The sequence below is a fragment of the Chanodichthys erythropterus genome, chromosome 15 (assembly GCF_024489055.1).
Source record: "Chanodichthys erythropterus isolate Z2021 chromosome 15, ASM2448905v1, whole genome shotgun sequence".
Classification (NCBI taxonomy): Eukaryota; Metazoa; Chordata; class Actinopteri; order Cypriniformes; family Xenocyprididae; genus Chanodichthys; species Chanodichthys erythropterus.
In genome coordinates, this window is record NC_090235.1 from 12,424,739 (window position 1) to 12,446,560 (window position 21,822).

A 21,822-nucleotide genomic window follows, 5' to 3' on the forward strand; every position below is an offset into this window, starting at 1 on the left:
AATTTTCAGCATCATTACTCCAGTCTTCAGTGTCACATGATCCTTCAGAAATCATTCTAATATGATGATTTGCGGAAAGTTCAAAAGAATTTATTAAAAATATAAATCTTTCATAACATTATAAATGTCTTTACTGTCACTTTTAAACAATTTAATGCATCCTTGATGAATAAAAGCGTTAATTAAAAACTTTTAAAAACCCAAACTTTTGAATTCTATGAAAATTACTATATCAGAGGATTTTCTCATAACCCTACTGGTAATTTTTGGAATATGACAAATATTCCTAATGTCCATTGCTAGTCATCTTAAAAACATTGGAAGCAGAAATGTGAAACTTTTGCTTTGGATGTGTATTTCAGTATCATCTTTAGCCGTTTTAAATTAACAATGTTTCTTTTCTTTTACAGGCCAGATTCATTCTCAGGTCTTTTACCTGTTGATATTTTATCATAGTGGCCTGGTTCCCTGCCTGCCAAAGCGTGCATGTATAGCATGTAAGTCCGACTAGTAAGTGCTCTTATTAGCAGGTTTTAGGTCTTTCTTTCGATTCAGGGTTGTCTGGATGCTGCTGGAGACTGAGGCGCCGTGAAACCCAATCTCACGCAATAATGGGCAGTGATGGATCTTTAACAAGAGGGAGAGACGTCAAAATGAAATGACTCTCTCTGGTTGTGGCTGTGCGTGATGGTCCTGTTGATTGTGAATTTTTTTAAAGGGTTCTTTCACACCTCATTGGATTTCAATTAGCAGGTGATAAGGGCCCTCATTGTCGCTGCTAACCGACTGCACTCTTTGACATTTCACCAGCAGGGTGGAGAGAATTCATTTCCATCGCCTACTTTTCCTCTTTTCTTCAGCTTTTAAGCAGAGATGTGGAGACATGACCGGTGACGAGTGAGTACAGAAGCTCTGACAGCTTCATCACCTCCGTTAAATCCAGCCGAGCGTCAGATCCAGGCTGGAGGATGGACGGCTGCCACTGCAAACAATGAGTGAGAATTATTACGCTTCGCATGATAAAATAATAACACATATACAAATCTCCAGATAAACCGAGCGCCGCGGTTTCAAGGGAAATAACGATGTGGGATTGGCCCAATTACTCAAACAGAAGATTCAATTTAAATGTAAAATTATATCTGTTCGATGGCCCAGTGCGTGCTGTTTGAAGAGCTCCTCGAAAACACAAGAAAGTGGAATTCCTAATTAAATGCAACACAGCGAAGCAAAAACGTGATGCGTTTACAAGCGCCGCTAACCAAAAATCCATCAACAGATGCTTTTCCACAGAATAAAGATGAAGGAATAACGACGTGAGCGGAAGGGACCGGGGAATCTGACAGTAAGGTGAGAGGCAGATGGAATAGGTGGTCTGTAACCAGAACCTCACCAGCAGGATCCTGACAACGTCTCAAAATGTGCAAAAACATGCCCACGAGCATATTGCAAAGGATTCTGCCTCAAAGAAAAACTTAAATGACAGATGTCTCGCTAAAATCAGCATCTGTACCTCAGATGTGTGGCAACCGAAAGGTCTTCACGGCTGAAAACCAGGCGTGACGTGAAAGAGCGACAAGTGTTAAAGCACCATGTTTTAGCCCCAATCCTTTAAAACTGCAACAACCGGAGTCGACACTGATGGAGAGACTCGGGAAGAAGTTACAACTTTTAGACGTTTCTGAATGGTTAGTGGATAAATTGATGTAGTTGCTGTGGAGTTGATTCAACTCATCCACTAGCATGTGCCGTCATGTTCATCTTTTGGGCAAATCCAGCATTGAATTGACCCTCGTTTGTTTTTTATTTTTGGTGCAGACATTGTGTATCTCCAGCTGCTACAATGAGGAAACAGAAATGGCGGACTGCTGTGGTTCTCTCAGGGCGGGATCTGTGCTAACAGGGTAGATCATCACAAGTCATGGGCGGGGCTTCAAAACATTTTACCATTATATTCTGGTTGTTTGCACAAACAGTGGATCCACATCTGTGTTCAAACACAGTTACTTTTTGTAGTGAATTTCGCACAATAGTTCCCTTTTGATGATGGTTAATTGTCACATGATATGCAGGTAAACAAATGAAATATTTAATCTTTTTTTTTAGTGTTTTTTTTTCAGATTATTTACATTTTCATTCATTATTAGCTTTTCATCAACTCGCAAACCCAAGTTTGGGAAACCCTGCAGTTTTGCTTCTTGGCTCGTATTTTACTACTCGCCTCACTTGTGCATATTTTTAGCTAATAAATTTTAAGAAGACATGGTTTATTCAACAACAATTTATTAGCAAGGTCTGAGTCAAGACTTTTCCAACAAGACTTTTCCATCAAAACACAAGGGCGAAGGCTTGAGATTTGACTCTGACTTGCAAAAAATTGAGTGTCTGGTGGTCTAACCTGTCAGATTTCATTAGATTTCACTCTTATATAAAAAGTGCTGAACTAGCGCATGTCGGCCTTCTATTGCGCTTCTGTAACAGGTGCGGAATGATTCCCAAAGACCCGAGAAACATACTCCATTCCCTCTTACTCGAGCAGAGCGTGTCATATCACAAATCACTTTACGTCCCCTCCTTGTGTAAAGGCCCACACACACACATTTACTGAAGCTCCATCAATTTGGTTGCGTCTCAAGTGCTGCTGCCTCTTGGACACGGTCATGCACATCAGCAAATGAGCAGCGGGAGTTTGGGAGTTTGACAATCTATCTAAAGCAGGAGACGAGGAGTGTGTGTGTGTGTGTGTGTGTGTGTGTGTGCGTGTGTGTGTGTGAGAGAGAGAGTGAGTTCAGGGTCATTCCAATTACAGAGTTCTCAGTCAGTGCTTGTCAACCCTGCGAGGCAGCCTTGGGCCTACAGGAGAAGTCTGCATAGTTGCACACTGTGTGTGTGTGTGTGTGTTTATGCCCTAAGGAAGAGCACCACTACAACCGAACCACCTGCTGGAGGCGGATCCTTCCCGCTGGCACCCCGCCCACTCAGTCCCTGTATTACCATACCTGTTACCACGACGCCCAATGCAACAGAACCAGTAAGTAGCAGCTGTCTGTATACCTGCTGGTTATCAGGGTTGTGCAACATTCACAACTGAATTAAATTCAGTTCCTGAATTTGAATTCAAATTGGAACCCTAAACCAAAGACAGAAAATAGGATGCAGGTTGCAATTTGAATTTGATTGTAAGGAAGAACAATTAAAGTGAATTGAAATTCAGAGAAATATAAAAGCAAACTTTGAATGTTGGCTTGAAAGATTTGACAAAAACCCTTAAAGCTTGAAGATTTATAGACCTTTTGGCCATATTGAATTGCAATATCTTTGTAAATTGTAGTATCAAGCAATATCTAATTAGTCATATCACAGGTAAATTTTCCAAGTATTATTTTTAGATTGGGAGGAAATTCTGATTAATCATCTGTCCACTAAAATGGACATCACTAGCTATAGTTTAGCTACAATTCATACTAGATCAAAAAAGTAACGTGATTACATATGTAATGTAAGTTACAAGTAATGTACCTTATTTGTAATTAATTACTTGTTACATCAAAAAAGTAATCTGATTACATAATACATGCTACTTGTAATGCATTACTCATAACACAGAAAAAGTAATCTGTTTACATTATGCATGTTACTTGTAATACATTACTCGTTACATCAAAATAGTAGTCTGATTATGTAATGCAAGTTACTTGTAATGCATTACACGTAACACCGAAAAAGTAAAGTTTACGTAATGCATGTTACTTGTAATGCGTTTTTTTCTCCTTACATCAAAAAGTAATCAGGTTACATTATGCATGTTACTTGTAATGCATTACTTTACTCATTACATCAAAATAGAAGTCTGATTATGTAATGCAAGTTACTTGTAATGCATTACTCGTAACACTGTAAAAGTAATGTTTACGTAATGCATGTTACTTGTAATGCGTTTTTTTCTCCTTACATCAAAAAGTAATCAGGTTACATTATGCATGTTACTTGTAATACATTACTCGTTACATCAAAATAGTAGTCTGATTATGTAATGCAAGTTACTTGTAATGCATTACACGTAACACCGAAAAAGTAAAGTTTACGTAATGCATGTTACTTGTAATGCGTTTTTTTCTCCTTACATCAAAAAGTAATCTGATTACATTATGCATGTTACTTGTAATGCATTACTTTACTCATTACATCAAAATAGAAGTCTGATTATGTAATGCATGTTAATAGTAATGCATTACTCGTAACACAGAAAAAGTCATCTGATTATGTAATGCAAATTACTTGTAATGCATTACTTCACTCCTTGCATCAGAAAGTAATCTGATTATGTAATACAAGTTACTTGTAATGCATTACTCGTAACACTGTAAAAGTAATGTTTACATAATGCATGTTACTTGTAATGTGTTTTTTTCTCCTTACATCAAAAAGTAATCTGATTACGTAAAGCATGTTACTTGTAATGCATTACTTTACTCATTACATCAAAATAGTAGTCTGATTATGTAATGCATGTTACTTGTAATGCATTACTTTACTCATTACATCAAAATAGTAGTCTGATTATGTAATGCATGTTACTTGTAATGCGTTACACGTAACACCGAAAAAGTAATATCTACGTAATGCATGTTACTTGTAATGCGTTTTTTTCTCCTTACATCAAAAAGTAATCTGATTACATAATGCATGTTACTTGTAATGCGTTACTTTACTCGTTACATCAAAATAGTAATCTGATTATGTAATACAAGTTACTTGTTATGCATTACATGTAACACCGAAAAAGTTATGTTTGCGTAATGCATGTTACTTGTAATGCGTTTTTTTCTTCTTACATCAAAAAGTAATCTGATTACATTATGCATGTTACATATAATGCGTTATTTAACTCCTTGCATCAGAAAGTAATCTGATTACGTAATGCATGTTACTTGTAATGTGTCACTTTACTCGTTACATCAAAATAGTAATCTGATTATGTAATACAAGTTACTTGTAATGCATTACTCGTAACACAGAAAAAGTCATCTGATTATGTAATGCAAATTACTTGTAATGCGTTACTTTACTCCTTACATCAAAAAGTAATCTGATTACATTATGCATGTTACTTGTAATGTGTTACTACCAACACTGCTCACTTCAGATGAGAATGAAAACACCTGATCACAAGGTTTTCTCTAAGGAGGGCTATGGTAGAAATGTGTCCATCTAGAACATAATCAGAATTATCAGCTGATGAAGGTAAATCAACATACTCTGGTAGACTGGAGGGAGTGTGAGTGTTTTCTACATAATGAGTTGGGTTTCCACAGTTGCACCTTGAGAGGTTGTAGAGATCTCTGATGGAATCACATCCTCTTATTCTGATATCAAAGACACGCGTGAACTTGTATGAAGTTCAATTGCATTTGCAATGTTGTTTTTTTTTATATATATTTTATAGTTTTCACTTTATTCATTGGTTTGAAATCTTTAAACTTTGAATGTTTATATGCCTTTCAGACCTGTTATGCATTATCTTCATTGCAATTACAATTGAATATATTTTGTTGAAATATAGTTGGTTTAATAGTTTCTAAGTGGTTCACTGCATAAAATCATGTTCATCATTGTTTCAAGAGAAATTAATCGTTTATTGAACATTTAAAAATTATAATCACAGAATCTATTTACATTTTATTCTATTTTTTGGTGTTTTTGGAAACTGCCAGGCTATTATTCTAATTCATTTTTCCTTTATTGTAGTGTAATCTGTTTCAGAGAACATGTGATTTGCCACTTAAAATGACACATTCTGATGGTGTGAGCCATACTAATAGTGAATAAATGACAGTTAATAGTTGACTGGCAAAGAAAAAATGAAGAGTTGGGAGTATGTAGGAAGAAACAGCATATTGAAAACCGGTTGGAAACCGATGGCGAGAGAAAGAAAAGAGGCCATGTCATGTAAGACCAGGTCCTCGGGCGATGACTGGAACAGCTTTGTCACTGTGAGAGAAAAATCCTTCAGTTTAGAGTGAAAAACACACAGTATCAAACACCTGGGAGGACGAATCTCCCCCGGCTCTGTCCAAACAGTGTAAATGTCTCTCGTTCCACTTGGCTTCGTCTGCCGTTTCCGGAGGGCTTTAGTGTGGAAGTTGATCATGCTGTTTCTTGACCAAGCGTCTGCACGTGCCCGAGCGTGAGACGGGTGAGGGGTCCGAGGGCCCGCCGTTGATCACAGAGCCGTTGATCTGACACTACACGAGTCCCCACAATCCCTCCCTCTGTTCCCAGCGTCCTCTTCACTCTTCTGTCACTGTCAGAGCGACGCGTCCCTGAGGCCTCTGGCTGCGGTAAAGCAAACACGCTCATGATTCTCCCCTCGAAAACAGACACGGCTCGCCGCGATACTCCATTATTTTGGGAAGCGGGAGCCGATAACCTCTCCTGTGCGGATGAAATGTGAGGCAGATTCTTTGCGTGTATGTTGCACGTTTTAATGCTCTATTTAAGTCGTAAAGGATTGTTATGTGAGGATGTCAGAAGAAAAGATCAAACTTTATTAAACCCTTGAGGGAAATAAAGAAATGACAGCAGATTAAATAAACACAGACAGAAGAATAAAGTAGTGGAAAAGATCTGTCTGTCTCTATCCGTCCATCTGTTCATCTGACTATCTGTCCATCTGTCTATCTCTCTGTCCGTCTGTCTATCTACCCATCTATCTGTCCGTCTGGCTACCTTTCCGTCCTTCTGTCTGTCTGTCTATCTATTCGTCTGTCTATTTTTCCATCCGTCCGTTTGTCTGTCCATCCATCTGTTTGTCTATCTATCTATCTATCTATCTATCTATCTATCTATCTATCTATCTATCTATCTATCTATCTATCTATCTATCTATCTATCTATCTATCTATCTATCTATCTATCTATCTATCTATCTATCTATCTATCTATCTGTCCATCTGTCTGTCTATCTGTCTTTCTATCATCTGTCTATCTATCCTTCCGTCTGTCTATTTGTCTATCCTTCCATTTGTCTATCTATCTATCCATCCAACTGCCTTTCCATCTGTCTATCTGTCTGTCTATCTATCCGTCCATCTATCTTTCCATGTCCATCCGTCTGTCCATCTGTCTATCTATCCATCCAACTGCCTTTCTGTCTGTCTGTCTATCTATCATCTGTCTATCTATCTGTCTGTCTATCTTTCCATGTCCGTCCATCTGTCCATCTGTCTATCCTTCTGTCTGTTTATCTATCTGTCCATCTGCCTGTCCATCTATCTATCTATCTATCTATCTATCTATCTATCTATCTATCTATCTATCTATCTATCTATCTATCTATCTATCTATCTATCTATCTATCTATCTATCTATCTATCTATCTATCTATCTATCTATCTATCTATCTATCTATCCGTCTGTCTATCTTTCCGTCCATCTGTCCGTCTATCTATCTATCTATCTATCTATCTATCTATCTATCTATCTATCTATCTATCTATCTATCTATCTATCTATCTATCTATCTATCTATCTATCTATCTATCTATCTATCTATCTATCTATCTATCTATCTATCTATCTATCTATCTATCTATCCGTCCAAGTGTGTCTGCATGCATTCATAGTGTTTGCATTGCATTTGTTAATCCACACGTGTTGAGAGGACGTGTCACACAGCTGTTCATGAGCATTTGCTCCGAATGCCACATAAAAAACACAATCTGAGCTGATGACGAGACATGTGCTTTTACTGCACATGGTATGATTTCTAATTCATAAGCCATTTCCTTGTATTTGTCTTTCTGTAACTTGTAGCTTTTAGCGTGGAGTGCTCGGGCCGCGGCGTCACAACTGAAGCGCACACAGAGAACTGAACTCTCCAGAAGAACCCAGAATGAGCTGCAGCAGCATCAAATATTTACACGCAGTATTTTGGACGGGAGGTTTTAAGCGCTGATACGGGCACAGAGCGGCACAGAAGTGCATCACACTCTTTTATCTGTCACATCCACAACTGTATTTGAAAAATCAAATGCAATCAGGTGGATCCAACCTTGAGTGTGTATATGGGTGGATGAGTGTGTGATTTGTGTTTTACTATTGTGTTCAAGACATAAATACTTCTTTTTTTTTTTTTGGAGTGCAGCACACTTCACAATAATCCAAGATAGCAGGTGAAAGTTGAAGGATCTAAATCAAAGCCTCTTCAAGCTGCGCTCTTGTTTCCAAATAGCCTTTCTTCCAGCTTGACATCAAGGTTACAGGTAAAACACGGCCCGTCCGCTCACACGCAGGTGTTAAGTGGTCCTGAGGTCTGGCGCCTCGGGGTGTCCGGTGGAAATCGATCTTCTTAATATGTCCGCTACAGCGCCAAAGGACTTTTGACAGGACTGTTCAGTCAGGGAAATAATCAGTCACGTAGAGAAATGAAATCACCACGGTGGGTTAAATTCTCCCTCTGTGGATCTGCGCTCGGTCAGGAGGGATCAGAGATAATGGCCCTGTCTGGACTTGCTTCAGCCCGGTTGACACCTTCAGCTACCTGAAGCAGTCATGCCTCAAAGAGCCCATTCCCTCAGCGCCGCTCGCTCTCTTTCTATCTCTTTATCGCTCTTGAAATTTCTCTCTCCATCATTTGCTTTTTCCCCTTCTCTCTGAAAAAACCCTAACAAAGGCCAGCTAGTTCAACTGGTGACCACCTTAAAGAACCAGTTAAAGGGATAGTTCACACCAAGAAATAGTGTGAAAATTGTGCATGCATAGAATACCCAGATGACTATTTGCTAAAAAGCGCACTGCATGAGATATTGTATCCCACAATGCAATACACTCTACATGACCTCAACCTTGAAAAATGCCAAATAACCTTTTTAATTTCCCAGATGATGATTAAACAATGTAAATAGGTCACAATGTAGCATGCAGATCTTTCTCAATTCTTTCTCATGTTAATTTTCTTCTAAGTCCTACAGGTTTGGAACGACATGAGAATGAGTAAAAGATGACAGATTTTTCGTTATCGAATGATTTATTCCTTCTTTTTTTGTTACCAAGTTGCAGTGTGTAGATTCTTCACAACTAGCAAAAGTAAGCATAATTTTATTATAATGATGATGATAATTGAATTGTTTTCAAACTAGCTTCCTTTTTTCTGTCTTCTATTGTTTAGACAAAACAGGTTGACTAACCACAAACCCGAATATTGGTATTTATTAGTTCATGCATTTATTTTTATTTATTTATTTATTATACATTTATTTATTTACATACGTATATTTATTTGTGAATTTCTTTGTGCATTTGTTTATGGATTTATTTATTTCTGCATTGACTTATTCCTTGTTTTATGCAATGATTTATGCATTTATCTTATTTATAAATTTATTTTTGCATTTATTTATTTTTTATATATTTATTTATACATTAATTTATTTATATTAAGTTTATATATATATATATATATATATATATATATATATATATATATATATATATATATATATATATATATATATATATATATATATATGTGTGTGTGTGTGTGTAAATGTATTTATTATTATAATTTATTTATAATAAATAAATGTATTATTATAATTTATTATATATATATATATATATATATATATATATATATATATATATATATATATATATATATATATCACAAAAGTTATTTATATTAAGGTATTTTATTTATTTATTTATTTGTAGGTCAGGCCACTGAAACAAACCGGAAACAGGTCAGGTTTGGTGTCAGTCGTGGAGCAGAAATGACACACTGCAGCTTTAAGTGCATCTTGTAATTTAAACCTGTCCAAACTGCTCTTGTTTTTTCCTTTTCTTTTTCCAGCAGGATCTTTCTCTCTCCGTCTCGCTCTTCCTCCCTCAAGCTGTACAGGGAAGTTAATTTGGTGATGATGGCTATGGAGGTCTTGGGAGGCTAATAGCTTTTCCAGGTAAATAAATCCCCATAGTTCATAATTAGCTATTAGCATGCGTGTCAACTGTTTGCTCTGAGCGCAGGTCACGTGTCTCTCATATTTACATCACGGAGATTTTCACTGTTAGCACAGCGTGCCGGGGTTTCGTCTGTGAGGTTATTCATGCAGTTAAGCATTTTAACGCACACATGCTAATCTGAACTATCCAAACAAACCCTTCAACACGGAAGAGCTGGGGGAATGATCCATAGTGATTCAGATGCTGACTTTTATAAGCTTTGTTGTGGAAAAAATAGCATTTCGGTCACTGCCAAGAAAACTTTTGTGAGCGGTAACTTAAATTATTTAAATTAAAACTTTGTCATTCTCTTTCAGTGCAAACGCCTCTTTATATGTAAATTAGACTTATTTTTTTAGTAAAATTAACATTATTTGACTGGCACCGTTAACGTTGAACGACCACCTGGTTTCAACTGAATTTCAGTTCATTCTTGGCCAATCCCTTAAATATCTAAACAGACATATGGAAAGATGCCTTAATTTTCCTCAGGATAATGATGTTATATTAAGGTATTTCTATTTATTTTTTGTAATGCTTGTTCATTTATTTATTTAAAGGTATTTTATTTCATTTATTTATTTTAAGGTATTTACTTTTTTATTTTTAAGGTATTTTCTTTTATTTATTTAATTATTTATTAAAGGTATTTTATTTATTTTAAGGAATTTTGTTTGTTTGTTTATTTAAAGCTATCTTATTGCATTTATTTATTTTAAGGTTGTTTGTTTATTGACTTGAAGATATTTTATTTCATTTAATTATTTTAAGGTGTTTTATTTAATTTAAAGGTATTGTATTTAATATAAGTTTCAAGGTATTTCATTTTATTTAAGTTATTTATTTATTTATTTTAAGGTATTTTTAGTCATTTATTTATCATTTATTTATTTTAATGTATTTTATTTATTTATTAAGGTATTTTATTCATTTTACAGTATTTTATTTGTTTGTTTATTTATTTAAAGCTATTTTACTTCATTTATCTTAATGTATTGTATTTTTTATATTTTATTAATATTTATTTATTTTAAATAATTTTTAAAGCTATTTTATTTATTAATTTTAATCATTTTAATTATTTATTATTTTAAGATTTTTTTATTATTTCCTTTTAAGGTATTTTATTTATTGTATTTAAAGTATTTTATTCATTAATTTAAGGTATTTTATTTATTTTAAGGTATTTTATTTATTAATTTAAGGTATTGTATTTATTTATTTATGAAAAGTGTGACTATTTAAATGAAGACCTTGACAACACCGCCTTTGCATATAAAGTAGACTTATTTTTCAGGAAGATCAGCATAATGTTGCACTATTTGCTGCCTGATTTCACCTGTATTTTCTTTGAAATAAACACTATCAAGCAGACTCAATTCATTCATAGTGAATTCCACAAGTATCTAAACAGACATATGGAAAGACGCCATCGATTCCCTCAGGGTTTGATATCTGGAAATATTCGATACACAGAGGAGACTAAACCACGTTAGCTTGCAGACAGGAGAGGTCGTGAGATGTTTGAATAAGCCTGTGAATGTGTGTCACTACCAAACCAGCGGTCTCATGTGTTACCTGATAACGTGTGAGGCTGTAAGATGCACATCGTTCAAAACAAACAGTTCTCGGTGACAGGCCTTTAAAGCGGCACTCGAGGGAGTCTAGCGATCCGACATCTCCTCTGTCAGAGCACTGGCTGGCGGCTGAGATTAGTTCTTTGCCTTATTTAAAACTAGTGGATATTCCGATTGCCTAATTACTCAAAACGATCCCTGTGCAATTAAGCAGCACTGGCAGCCACCCAGACTGGAGCAGCTTACCAGAGTAAACACTGAGAACCGCGGTACATGCTGGAGCTAGATGCTAATTGAATTTTATTTACATTTACGTTTGTGTTTTTGGCAGCCCCTTAACAGCCAAAGAGACTTACAAGAAAGAGCATTTGTTGTGTTAATGGCAATTACCAAAGGATACAAATCAATGGCTGAGGCGATAACACGTGTGCCAGGAGGAACACTATACATGAATGTGTGATTCTTCAATTAGGGGAAGTTTTTTTGGGTCAACATTTGGTGGTGGTGGTGTTTTTAATGCAATTTAAGCACTGATTTGTGCTTTTTAAATAGGATCTATAATGCCCATTTCACAAGATGTAATATAAGTCTCTGGTGTCTCCAGAATGTGTCTGAAGTTTCAGCTCAAAATCCCCCACAGATCATTTATTATAGCTTGTCAAATTTGCCTCTATTTGGGTGTGAGCAAAAACACACCGTTTGTGTGTGTCCCTTTAAATGCAAATGAGCTGCTGCTCCCGCCACCTTTCCAGAAGAGGGCGGAGCTTTAACAGCTCAACAACAACAAAGCTGGAGAATCTCACGCAGACAAAATGAGGATTGTCAGTAACGGTGTTCAGCCTTACATTGTTCAAACCGGAGTCGACACTGATGGAGAGACTCAGGAAGAAGTTACAACTTTTAGACGTTTCTGAATGGTTAGTGGATAAATTGATGTAGTTGCTGTGGAGTTGATTCAACTCATCCACTAGCATGTGCCGTCATGTTCATCTTTTTTTGTTGAACTGACCCTCATTTGTAAAGCAGTCCGGCGTAAAATGACGGCATGTCAACAACACTCTACTACAACAACTCTTCCTCTTCTCTAAAGCAGCCCAACATGGTCTCACCCCCTTTTTTGCGTGTTCTCGGGGGCGGGGTTTATGTCAATTTTAGGGTTTGTGATGTCACTAACCCAGGAAGAAGCTTGTTGTAGTCCCTACCAGCCGTTTGTTGTAGTCCTTAAACAGAGCATTCTTTAAAAGCAAATATCTCTCTTTGCATTGAACTTTGAGCGTCGTAACTTTGCAGATGTTGTTTCTGCTCAAACAGCAACATTACACACTAACTGAAGTTAAAAAAGTCAAATCATAATCAACCACCCCTTTAATGCAATTTAATGCAATTAAAAAAAAAAAAAAAATGCAATTTAAGGGTTTTTTTTTTTTTTGTGATTTTAAGTATGGATTTGTGTGGGTTTTTTTTGTGCATGTGTGCATTTAAAGTTTTTTTTGTAATGCACATTAATTACATATTTTTTTAAAGGAATTGACCTTTCACAAAGACCCGCCCCCTTTAGTTACTGTTGCTACGTCTGACAGGTCATGCCGATCTCTCGCCACACATCATATTCTCACGCAGTGAAAAATACGTCACGGAGCAAAAAGGACACTGACAACGCGTCAACAAAAAACACAGAGCAGGTTACTTTTGATATGAAACAAAGTCTCAGATTTCAGATGTTGTCATTTTTAAAGAAATGTAAACAATAAATACTAATACTTTAATATTAATCTTTAGTGTGTCGTGACAGATCGCTGTAGCGTCTCAGCTCAGGCGGCTCGTGAAGCGATCATCTCTTCCTACTAGTTCATTTATAGCATCAAATAAACATGAATGAACATCATAAGGAATGTTGTTTCAATCGCAGAAAGACGTCAGTACACACCATTTTTCAAGTTCAAGTCCATCGAGGTTACTCCTGACTGCTTTGTCGGACAAAATGGTGGATTTGGCGTTATGATTGGTTAGATCGCCTGTCAATCAAACTCCTGGCGAAGGGTCAATTTAAGCATGGATTTAAAAAAAAAAAATCAAACAAACAAACAAACATGTAATTGAAACACTGATTTTTAAATGCTCTTTAAGTATGCAATTTAAGGTGGATCAATGTTCTCCAAGTTTTTTCCCCCAAATTTTCTATTTATTTTGTTTTAAGTGCTAGTAATAAGTTCAACATTAATTAAGTCGAGATACCCTGTTGTGCATGTCCAAGGCTTTTCCATCTTTTTCTCCAAAAAGTCAAAAAGTCATTATACCATCACACACAATATCAAACGTCCGCACCATCGCACATTATACCAGAATCTTTTTGAAGGCTGATCAAGGCCATGATCAGACATGTGATGAATGTTTTAAGGATGAAACCCCGTTTGAAGAAGTTTTTTTTGTTTTTTTGTAGAATCATATGAGAAAAAGCAATCATAATGCATGTTAAAAAATACTGAATGGATTAAAGTCTGTATTGTGTATTCAAATCTAAATCAGACTTAACTTAGTTATTATTTAGCTGTCAACTTTGGCAACATTTGGCAGACCCTTTTATGCAAGTGATTACATTGCATTCAAGCTGAACATTTACACTCTTTTATTAGTTCTTTTACTAAAAACGAGAAATAAAATGGACAGACATTAGTTGTCATAGTAGGAGCTCAAGTCGACCATTTTCTGCTTGCAGGAATCAAACCAGCAACCATCCATGTTAACCGCTACACCGCACGACTGCACTGCTAGAAGCCACTGTAATCAGTAGTTTGAGAAGGAGCCAGCAGCAACAGAGAGCTGAAACAAAAGAACAGTAATCATACGTGTCATTTCATGCTAATAACGTTCCCCGCGGTACAGAGCGCTAACAAACACTGCGTGTTTAGCTGCCGTCGTGAAGCGTCTCCGAGGTCAGCGGAACCTTTCCTGTTGCAGCGGCGGCGAGCGTGTCGTGATTGGTGGGTTCGTGCGGGTCTGAAGCCGGGCTCACAAACAGTCCATTAAGAAAAAAGTGGCACTAAATCAAGCCTGGGAATAGAGGCAGCAACAGTCAGCAGAGTGGAACTGCTTTCATTTATTTCAGGGGCTCGTTCGGGGAGCGCCGCTGACAGGGGAGACGCCGCGATGGAAGCACAAGCGGCAGTGCTGGATTTTTCAGCTGGCTGTCGGTTTTTCCCGGCCCTCTTAAAATTCGCCCTGAATGTGAAACAGGTGATTGATTTCAGCCAGTACTTGAGCAGTGCTCAAGATTTCCCATCAGCTTCACTCTTTGAATGCAAAGAGCCGTTTGGCTGAGAATATAAAGAAGGGAGGGCGAGAAACGGATGGATGGGAGTCAAAGGGTGTGTCTCGATCCTCACATCCCGGGTTCAGCAGTATGTGCAACGTCCAGGAAGAGAGACACCACTAGGGTTGTCAAATGATTTTTAAGTCCCTTTGAAGAGTATATAAGTAAGAGTGTCAGAGTATATATATCAAATGATCCTGATGTTGTTTTTTGGCTCTACTAGAACAGGTTTTCATGCTTGAATGTTGATTATTTTCCTCATATTCTCCATTTTTGCAGCTCCTCTCTTTCCAGCCTGTCAGTAACGCTCTGTTTAGTTCCTGTCTCCTCCTTCTGAAAAGCACAATGTGCTCTGATTGGTCAGCTGGAGCAGTGTGTTGTGATTCGTCAAGCGCTTCAAGTGTGCTTGTGAAATGTCACGCCCCTTACCATAACCGCCAGTTTCAACAAACTAGCCTACTAACTAACTCAACCAGGCCCCGCCCCTTTATTTAGTGAATCTCAGTAGCTTGTACTGTAGTTCATGACTTTTCTGAAAGGGTAACTTGACTGTAGTTGAAGTACTTTATTTTATGAGATCTTGTAGCTCAGTTCTGTGTAGTGAGTGCACTGCTGAGGGAGTCGTCTTTCTAGGGGTGTCCCATTGTCAGAATCGTTTTAGTGCACTCAAACGTTCACTTCCTAAAAACAGAATGAACCGTAAAAGCCATCAAGCATCAGCTGCTCATTATATTCACTAAGCAGTGAGGTTGTCATGTCGTCTTCAATCTCTCAAGTCATCAGAAATGGAGGATGAGTGCATATTTCATAATGTCTCTGTACTAACATCTGTCCGCTCATCTGTATTCATAGGTATTCTGTGTGCGTATACAATTCTGTAAGTTTGGACTGAAATAAAAAATGTATATAGCTATACTGACAGTCTATAATGTGAATATTTTATGTATCTTTGAAGTTGTTCAAGCATAAAAGCTTTAAATTTTAGATAATGCCAATATATCTGTATGGTATACAGTATATGGTGTCTATCCAAACACATGAAATGTGTACAAGAAAAGACAATTTGACAAAAATACCTATAAACACTAATGATGATGTTGCTGAAAAAAGAGATACCAGAAGGATAACAGTCATTAGTGATGTTGTTAATAAATGGCAGCTTTTTTTAAATGCATAGCCTCGTAATTCAGCCTTCAGCCCTGGCTAGAGTTCAGATTTATGCTATAGGGAACTATGAAGTAGATTAAGACAGTTCAAATACTAAAGAAGCATTTCTAGGTTTCTTAAACTCTTAAAAATAAAGGTTTTTGAGAAATAAGGTCGCAATTCTGAGAAAATAAGGTTGCAATTATAAAAGAAATTTACAATTTTGAGGGGAAAAGTCACAATTCTGAGAAAAAGTCAATTCTGAGGGAAAAAAAGTCACAATTTTGAGAAAATAAGGTTGCAATTCTAAAATAAAGTTATAGTTTTGAGAAAAAAAACTCATAATTCTGAGATAATTATTCTAAAAGAGAGTGAAAATAAAATAGATTCTGAGAAAATAACTTTGCAAATATGAGAAAATAAGGTCGCAATTCTGAGAAAAAAAACTTCACAATACTGAAAAAAGTCGCAATTTTGAGAAAAAAGTCAAAATTCTGAGAAAAAGTCACAGTTCTGAGAAAATAATTCTGAGAGAATGAAAATAAAATCGATTCTGAGAAAATAACATTGCTATTCTGAGAAAAAAAAGTTTCAATTTTGAAAAAGTCGCAATTCTGAGGGAAAAACGTTGCCATTTTGAAAAAAATCACAATACTGGAAAAAAGTAGCAATTCTAAAAAAATAAAGTTGATTTGGAGAAAGTAACATTGCAATTCTGAGAAAAAAGGTCACAATACTGAAAAAAGTCGCAATTCTGAGAAAATTCTGAGAAAATTCTGAGAAAATAAAATTTGATTCTGAGAAAATAACGTTGCAATTCTGAGAAAAAAGTTGCAATTTTGAAAGAATGTTCACAATTCTGAGAAAAAAGTTCAGAATTCTGAAAAAAGTCACAATTCTGAGAAAATAAGGTTGCAAGTGTGCAATTTTTTAAATTTTTTTAAAAAAAGGTTTTAAAAATGGTTCACTGAAAGGTTCTTTGGAAAACCCAGTTCTTCTAATGGCATTGCTGCAAAACCCTCTTTTGGAACCTTTATTTTGTAAGAGTGTAATTCGCATTAGCTAAGCAAAACCATCGGCATCAGAGTGGTTTCTTCTTAAAGAGACAGTGTCCTGGTGCCCTTTGGAGGATGCTCTACACCGCAGTGCCCTGAAAGCTGATTAATTGGCTTGTCAGCTCAGTATTTTTATCCCATTCCCCAGACGAGCTCAAACACACCGTCCTTCCCAGTGTCCTCTTGTGTCCTACACAGCGGTCAGGTGACTGTAGAGGAACCCCCTGTGCTTCAAGCTGCCTTCCGATTGGCCGAGGGCGTCCTCATGGCATGTGGCCCCCCGAACGGACGGCAGCCCGGGCCGCGCGGGTGTAATTGGTGTGAGCGGCGCGATAGCGGTACCTGTGAGAGACCGTGCGACTGCGCTGATTAATGCGAAATGCAGCGTTTCTGCAGAGCGCCTCTTGATGAAGCCCACAGGGCTCACGCAGCAACCGTGACAATGTACAGAGAGGAAAAACCTCCAGTCTGAAAGTGCGGAGGAGGGAACGTAACCTAGTGAGTGTTCCGACAAAATGAAATAAAACAAAGTCACTGTTATGGATGGAAACAGTTTCTGCAATCTATTTCTAATTTATCTTTATTGCAGCTTCAGCCCCAAAGGCAATTCTGTGTTTGGTGTGACATGAAAACAGCGTAAAAACACAATTCTGCTTTCACTAATAATAACAAATTATCTTCCCAGGCTTGCAGCCACCCAGAAGTGAGAGAAAAGGGTCCATTTTAGTAAAGCAATCCACAAGCGAACCTCGCTCGTTCTCTGATTTCAAAGCAGCTGTCATGACAATAGCAGAAATGCTTTATGCTTCAGTCATTCATACATTTACTGAAGAGACATAAAATGCATTGGACTTTGCATTGTTTTTAATAAAAAAAAATACATACTTCGGTTTGCTGCATACTATTTTTTTTTTTTGTGAAACAGACTGCATTATGCAATGACAACTCTTTCAACTAACACTCAAAATAATTCATTGGTTTGAGTAGGACAAACTTAAATTAGATTAGTTCAGTCAAAAAAAAATTTACGAGCACTTTCTTTTTCTTTCAAGTTCACAGAACTGATATATTGTATGTAACTATTGAACTATTTCATTGTTAATGAACTTATTTCTTTTAATTTAGACAAACTTAAGTTTAACTGAAACTGGGCTGGGATTTCCGTTTCGCAGCATGCTTTGCCCATGGCACTCGAAAGGGAGAGTAAATGCTGACATTAAGTGTTAAATCATGTTTTTTGTGCAAGATTAATGTTAAGTGGGATATTTAGTAGTGATTAATGTTTTGTTATGCTAATTTAAAAGAGTTTCTGTAAATGTGGCTCTTTGGAGAGTTACACAGGATCCGGCCAAAAATGAGCCGGCATTTGGACGTAAACACAGAAGCCTGCACTGAGTTCACTACATAATAGTCATGACAATGGTTCAAATTGTTGAATAAAGTTGTTATTTCTGTTTTGTTTTTGTGCACACAAAAATATTCTCGTCGCTTCATAATATTAAGGTTGAACCACTGTAGTCACGTCGATTGTTTTAACCATGTTTTTATCTACCTTTCTGGCAATGACATGTGGATCAGATACCATCGGATTTCATTAAAAAAATCTAATTTGAATTCCGAAGATGAATGAAGGTCTTACGGGTGTGGAACGACATGAGGGTGAGTAATTAATGACAGAAATATCATTTTTGGATGAACTAACCCTTTAAAAACGGATTGCCTCAAATTTTTCCCCAAACTTATTCAGGTTTACAGTACTATATCGTTGATATATAGTGTAGAAACATATAGTATACTATATGTTGCTTGTTTAAGTCCAGTTATTGTCTTACAATACAAAAATGCTCATTTTTTATTTGAAATGTGAACATTTTAAAATGCTAAATTCATATACATCTCCATCCAGATTTAAAATCAACATAAAATCAATCCCTTGTTTACTTTCTCACCATGTTATTCTAAACTATTGATGTTTATTCTTTTTAATTTTTTAGCAAAATATCATAACTTGCTCCACCTCCTGGCTCTTACTTGCTCTTTGCATTAATGTTTATTTTATTTCAAGATTTTTTTTTAAAATAGTTTTAGTTAATGACAATAATAGTTATGTATTTAGTCACTGCTTTAGGTTGCTGTTGCTGTAGGTAATCCAGCATTTTTACACGAGTTTTACATTTATGCATTTTACCCTTATGTGTTTGTCAAATGCTTTTATCTCAAGTTCATACATTCCCTTGAAATCGAATAAAAATTTTATGCTGGCTAATATAATTAAGGTTACTGCAGTAAAATCAAGTAATTCAGGAGGACAGTGCAGTCAAATCATGATTTATTTACCCAGTTTCACTCATAAATGCATTGCAATGCTAAAGTAAAATGGGTCTTGAATGTCATTAATGGTTGACTTTAAAGGGATAAAATGTTGTTGGGAAACTGATCAGCAGATCAAAAGGTTCATGTGTTGTAAATCCATTACCACAGCTGCGTGTGCGAATGAGTTTGTGTGACACGAGGATCCGGGCTGACTGTTGATCCCTTGGGCCAGGCCGGTGGCAGCGCTGTAACCGTCTCGCTCTCTCGTTCTCCACGAGAGGATGATGCTTGATCGGCTGAATGTTTGCAGGGAGTGTTCGCCTGTCCCTGCCGGTTAGTGTTGGGCGGCTGCCCGAGCAATTAATGGTCTTTGTAATGTGTTCACCAGCACTAGAAAATAAACAAACACCATGAGACCTTTGATTAAGCACCAATCTGCAGCTTCACAGCTTCAAAGCAGCGCTCAAGAGTGGCTTTTCCCATCCCACTGCTTCTCAGTGCTGGAATGATCCCATATTTGTACTCGGCACATGAGGATCGGCGTCACGCTGCGTCTACAACACTCATACATGTCATAAGATAGATCGGCCTACTTATCATCAGTTGACAGACGCCCCTGTTTTTACCATGCACTTTATTTTGCATGTCTGTCTTCAATATTTTCACATGTATCATATGGGAGAATTGATTTATAGTTTGATTTTTGATTATTAGGGATGTAGTCGTTGCTGAGTCTGTAACTTTTGATTCTGATGTTAAGATATTTCTGGTCTCTGACCTTTATTATCTTTAAATTATATGTTAATTGCAACTACTCTAAAAGGCAAAATGCAGTACAATGCAGCAGCACTGGAAAAGCAGTTTTAAGCACCGATCTGCAGTTTCACAGCTTCAGAGCAACTCAAGAGTGCCTTTTCCCGTCTCTCTGAATGGAAATTATAGCAGCCGTCTTTCCCTTCTGAACACGGCATGTGTGTAATGATGCTCGGGGCTGATGGGATTGGAGGAGGGGAATTGTTCTTCTGTGCATGTATCTGTCCTATTCAATTACACTGCAATCTCTCTCTCTGAACCACACACACACACACACAGACTCTAAATTGTGGCAACACACTCATGTACACAAGCTTTTAAATAATTATTAAGTTAAGTTCCAGAGCTGCTGGATGTGTTTTTAAAAGCTCTTCCTCTTGAAACATTTATTGCTCTTTCAACAGTTCTGCTGGCCTGTTTGAATGCACTTGTGGGACGCATCCTGAACGCTTGCTGAGCACGTCTGTGGCCAATCGCTCTCCAACCGCAGGTTGCTCCGCTCTGGAACATTAGTTGTTTTTACCTGCACATGTTGGTTTCTATTATGCTTTTTTCCATGTTCATCTTTCTTAAGTGTGTAATGTTGCTGTTTGAGCATGATAAAGCCTGACTTTTCTTCTGGGAATGAACACGTCACAGTATTCACAATTATTGCACTGGAATAAAATGGTGTAGGATTTACTAGAAGCTTGGAAACAATTTTTACTCAAAAATTGCTAATAAATTTCACATAATTACAAAGAAACGGCCAGTAACACATTGGGCCCTATCATACACCCGGTGCAATGCGGCGCAGGTGCGACGCAAGTGTTTTTTGCTAGTTTCAGCCCGACATAGTTATCCTATCACGTCCTGCGCCATGTTGTTTAAATAGCAAATGCATTTGTGCCCATTTGTGCTGCTCTGAAAACGAGGTGTGTTCAGGTGCATTGTTGGCGTGTTGCTATTTTGAGGCAGCTGAAATAGACTACGCCATTGACCAACTGAAACCTGCTCTAAAGTCAATGGCGCAATATTTGTTTTGTTATTTAAAGAGCGTGTTAGTAATATGCGCCTATATACACAACACGCATACAATCTGCTTATTACACACAAAGGGATGCGCAGCAGCACACAAACATGACTAATATTAAAAATAAAAAGATTACAATGTAAAAGATCATTAATGTGTGCATAAAGATGAGGCTTTTCCCATAGATGGTCTGCATGTGTGCTTTTGTGCTGTGCACTTTAGACCATGTGCTTAGATTGTTAAAATAGGACCCATTGATTTAACTGGGACATTTTGAAGTAGAAAGAGTGAAACAGTATTTTCTTGAAAAACATACTCTTGATTTACAACTTTTGAATTATAATTCATTTTATCATTTGATTGAATTGCTAAATGTTGACATTTTTAGATAGGATTTAGTTTTTTACAATCTCTAGGACACATTTCTCAATACTTAGGTCACTTTTTCAGAACTCTTTACACAGTTCTCCTAACCAACTTTCATCTTGGCACAGCAGTTAATTTCACATTCAAAATGCACTAAATCTACCAAAACACTTCATACATGTCTCAAATCAACTCATTCTTCCAGAACACTAGCAAAGGTTTTCACCC